This window comes from Penaeus monodon, chromosome 35 (assembly GCF_015228065.2).
Source record: "Penaeus monodon isolate SGIC_2016 chromosome 35, NSTDA_Pmon_1, whole genome shotgun sequence".
NCBI classification, from domain to species: domain Eukaryota; kingdom Metazoa; phylum Arthropoda; class Malacostraca; order Decapoda; family Penaeidae; genus Penaeus; species Penaeus monodon.
The window spans coordinates 22,680,403-22,686,057 of NC_051420.1; positions in this window are offsets into that span (position 1 = coordinate 22,680,403).

Consider the following 5,655-nt stretch of genomic DNA (forward strand, 5'->3'; position numbering starts at 1 on the left):
TTGTCATAACTGTGACCTTGATTAAGTTTTATCTTGTTCTGTGATCTCAAAATGTAATACTTTATCAACAATGACATTTGAAGATTAGGTTTAGGACTGTGTACATGATGTCGAGACAACCAAGGAAATAATAAAGTCTAAGGAAAGCATGGCATGCTGTTGGAAAAAAAAAATTAATGATGCAATGTTGCTTTATGCGAGAGAGTGCAAGTTGCAGATATCTCTGATACAGACAATAATACACTTTACACAGCTCCTATAACACCTATAACTAAGTTTATCTTGCATCACATAGTAATAGAAACCTTGTAATGAAATTGTTTAAGGTAAATAAAATTGGTTTGAAATTTGGTATTGTTTGCAATTATATTTTTATCATGGCAAACAAACAACGTATTTTAAATTTATGAAATTTGTGCAGCTTAATCTAATATGCCATTTTCATTAGTTTCCCTCTAAATTGTAGAAAATGTCTTGATTATTGATCATAGAGAATAGTTATTAAGAGGGTAACTATATTAAATTTAACTAATAACTTTTTATGAAGTGATATATATGACTTACTGTGGAGTATCTTTTTCTATTCTTTTATAAAAATTGCTTCCAATGTTTTTTCTAATTTTTTTAACCAAAGAGTATTTTATTGAAGTGTTATGTAGAAATTTTGCAAGGCAGTTTTTTCTATAATTGACAAAAGAGGTCAAGATAGGTGCTCTAAGAATTTAGTAATGTATGCTACAGGAGCTGGATCTTGGAATTGCTCTTGTAATGATAGCTCATTTCAGTAACAAAGGGAAAACTACTTATAGAAAAAAAACAAGTTAAAACAGATCGTGTAACTGAGTGAAATAAGCAACGTAATGGTACATTGTTTAGGAAGATATCAATTACTATATTAGAACATTCTTGCAAACAAGGAATTCAGATTGGGACAATGGAAGTTTTGCTCAGTTGTCTTCTCAGTAAGCATAGCAACACTTATCTCTAAGTTGATAAGCAATTACTAAAGGGAAATTACTTTTTCCATTATGGGATTTCAGCATTATTATGACAAGGTCATCATTATCACTGGCAGTTTCTTCCTGCTGGTAAAAGCAACCAATTTCTTTCTTCTAAAGATGTTTCTTCGATGATTTTTCGTTCTCGCCTTGAAATGCACCCATTTGGCTTATTCATTTTGGTCTGTTATCATCTCATCAATCATTCTCCTCTTTCAATATCTTCACACTATTGTTTCCGTCCCCCCCCCCCCCCTCCACAAAAGATCTTTGTGAACTGGATGAGCTGCGCTACTCAGAGGGACACCTGGAGTGGAAGGGGGACCGCTCGCTGGATCAAGTATGAGGAGGATGTGGAGGATGTGGCCAACCGCTGGGGCAAACCCCACATTGCCTTCCTCAACTTCCACGCGCTCTTCTCCCTGCGCAAAGGCCTCGATACAGGTAGGCTGCATTTCGGTCCCCTTGGTGCAGGGTGTGGGCTGGGTGTTCTTTTCATTCTCTTCCTTGTTTCTCTTTTTCAGTTTGTATATGTTTTTTTCTTATCTTTTCTGGGATGTGGTTTGAATGGTTTTTGAAGTGGGCCTTTTTTTTTTTTTTTTTTTTTTTGTGTTCTTTTGTTTGTTGTTGTTGTACACTTTGAAAAATGTGCGAAGATATTTTGTATTGGTGTATTATTGTGAAGTTAAAATATATATATAAAATATATATATTAGATATATATATATATAATATATAATATATATAGATAAATATATATAGATATATATAGATATATATATATATATATATATTATATATATATATATAATAGTATATATTATATATATATATATATATATATATATATATATATATATTATATATAATAATATATTTTATGTATATATAATATATATATATAATATAAAAAAATATATATATATATATATTTAATCTATATAATATATATATATATATATATATATATGGGGGCCGCGGTGGCCGAATGGTTAGAGCGTCTGACTCAAGACTGTCACGACGGTAATCTGAGTTCGAGGGTTCGAGTCACCGGCCGGCGCGTTGTTTCCGTTGGGCAAGGAACTTCACCTCGATTGCCTACCTAGCCACTGGGGGACCAAGTCAGCCAAGTCAGTGCCGGGTAAATAGAGATGGTGGACTCTTAAAAAAAAAAAAAAAAAAAAAAAAAAAAAAAAAAAAAAAAACACACACCGGGCGGAAGGCAATGGCAAACCACCGCTCTAAATTGCCAAGAAAAATCATGGAAGCCCATGATCGCCAAGGCCGCGGTGGCCGAATGGTTAGAGCATCGGACTCAAGACTGTCACGACGATACTCTGAGTTCGAGGGTTCGAGTCACCGGCCGGCGCGTTGTTCCTTGGGCAAGGAACTTCTCCTCGATTGCCTACCTAGCCACTGGGTGGCCAAGCCCCAAGTCAGTGCTGGTCCCAAGCCCGGATAAAATAGAGAGAATGATTACCGAAAAAGGTAACACCGGCACTCTCCGTGGAAAGGAACTGGGGACCCTACCACGTACTCACTCCAAGAGCATCACAACATGAAAACTGCAATTAAGTATCATGCTGTGACCATGGCGGCTCAGACATGAACCTACCGTTAAAAGAGGAAGATATATATATATATATATATATAAATATATATATATAGATATATAATATATATATATATATAAAATATATATATAAAATATAAAATATATCATATATATAAATATATATATATATATAAAATATAAAACCATATATATATATATATATATATATATATATATATATATATATATATATATATATAAAATATATATATTTTATATATATATATATATATATATATATTTTATATATATTTATATATAATATATATATATATCTTCCTCTTTTAACGGTAGGTTCATGTCTGAGCCGCCATGGTCACAGCATGATACTTAATTGCAGTTTCATGTTGTGATGCTCTTGGAGTGAGTACGTGGTAGGGTCCCCAGTCCTTTCCACGGAGAGTGCGGTGTTACCTTTTTCGGTAATCATTCTCTCTATTTTATCCGGGCTTGGGACAGCACTGACTTGGGCTGGCTTGGCCACCCAGTGGCTAGGTAGGCAATCGAGGAGAAGTCCTTGCCAAGGGAACAACGCGCCGGCCGGTGACTCGAACCCTCGAACTCAGAGTATCGTCGTGACAGTCTTTAGTCCGATGCTCTAACCATTCGGCCACCGCGGCCTTGGCGATCATGGGCTTCCATGATTTTTCTTGGCAATTTAGAGCGGTGGTTTGCCATTGCCTTCCGCCCGGTGTGTGTTTTTTTTTTTTTTTTTTTTTTTTTTTTTTTTTTTTTTAAGAGTCACCATCTCTATTACCCGGCACTGACTTGGGCTGACTTGGTCCCCCAGTGGCTAGGTAGGCAATCGAGGTGAAGTTCCTTGCCCAACGGAAACAACGCGCCGGCCGGTGACTCGAACCCTCGAACTCAGATTACCGTCGTGACAGTCTTGAGTCAGACGCTCTAACCATTCGGCCACCGCGTCCCCCATATATATATATATAGATATATATAATATATCAATCAGATATATAATATAGATATCAATCATAATATAAATATATATAGCAATCATATAAAATATATTAAGATCATATATATAAAATATAATAATATCATATATATAAATATATATATCATATATAAATATATATATCATATATATAAATATATATATATATATATAAATATATATATAATCATTATATAAATATATATATCATATTTATAAATATATATATCATATTTATAAATATATATATCATATTTATAAATATATATATCATATATATATATATATATATATATATACATATATATATTTTAACTTCACAATAATACAACCAATACAAAAATAATCTTCGCACATTTTTCTAAGAGTACAACAACAACAAAACAAAAGAACACAAAAAAAAAAAAAAAAAAAAAAAAAAAGGCCCACTTCAAAAACCATTCAAACCACATCCCAGAAAAGATAAGAAAAAAACATATACAAACTGAAAAAGAGAAACAAGGAAGAGAATGAAAAGAACACCCAGCCCACACCCTGCACCAAGGGGACCGAAATGCAGCCTACCTGTATCGAGGCCTTTGCGCAGGGAGAAGAGCGCGTGGAAGTTGAGGAAGGCAATGTGGGGTTTGCCCCAGCGGTTGGCCACATCCTCCACATCCTCCTCATACTTGATCCAGCGAGCGGTCTCCTTCCACTCCAGGTGTCCCTCTGAGTAGCGCAGCTCATCCAGTTCAACAAAGATCTTTTGTGGAGGGGGGGGGGGGGGACGGAAACAATAGTGTGAAGATATTGAAAGAGGAGAATGATTGATGAGATGATAACAGACCAAAATGAATAAGCCAAATGGGTGCATATCAAGGCGAGAACGAAAAATCATCGAAGAAACATCTTTAGAAGAAAGAAATTGGTTGCTTTTACCAGCAAGAAGAAACTGCCAGTGATAATGATGACCTTGTCATAATAATGCTGAAATCCCATAATGGAAAAAGTAATTTCCCTTTAGTAATTGCTTATCAACTTAGAGATAAGTGTTGCTATGCTTACCGAGAAGACAACTGAGCAAAACTTCCATTGTCCCAATCTGAATTCCTTGTTTGCACGAATGTTCTAATATAGTAATTGATATCTTCCTAAACAATGTACCATTACGTTGCTTATTTCACTCAGTTACACGATCTGTTTTAACTTGTTTTTTTCTATAAGTAGTTTTCCCTTTGTTACTGAAAATGAGCTATCAATTACAAGAGCAAATTCCAAGATCCAGCTCCTGTAGCATAACATTACTAAATTCTTAGAGCACCTATCTTGACCTCTTTTGTCAATTATAGAAAAAACTGCCTTGCAAAATTTCTACATAACACTTCAATAAAATACTCTTTGGTTAAAAAAATTAGAAAAAACATTGGAAGCAATTTTTATAAAAGAATAGAAAAAGATACTCCACAGTAAGTCATATATATCACTTCATAAAAAGTTATTAGTTAAATTTAATATAGTTACCCTCTTAAAACTATTCTCTATGATCAATAATCAAGACATTTTCTACAATTTAGAGGGAAACTAATGAAAATGGCATATTAGATTAAGCTGCACAAATTTCATAAATTTAAAATACGTTGTTTGTTTGCCATGATAAAAATATAATTGCAAACAATACCAAATTTCAAACCAATTTTATTTACCTTAAACAATTTCATTACAAGGTTTCTATTACTATGTGATGCAAGATAAACTTAGTTATAGGTGTTATAGGAGCTGTGTAAAGTGTATTATTGTCTGTATCAGAGATATCTGCAACTTGCACTCTCTCACATAAAGCAACATTGCATCATTAATTTTTTTTTTCCAACAGCATGCCATGCTTTCCTTAGACTTTATTATTTCCTTGGTTGTCTCGACATCATGTACACAGTCCTAAACCTAATCTTCAAATGTCATTGTTGATAAAGTATTACATTTTGAGATCACAGAACAAGATCAAACTTAATCAAAGGTCACAGTTATGACAATAATAGCAACAGTAAAACAAGAACAACAATATCAAGCAATAACAACACACCAATATATAAATAATTAAGCACAGTCACCCA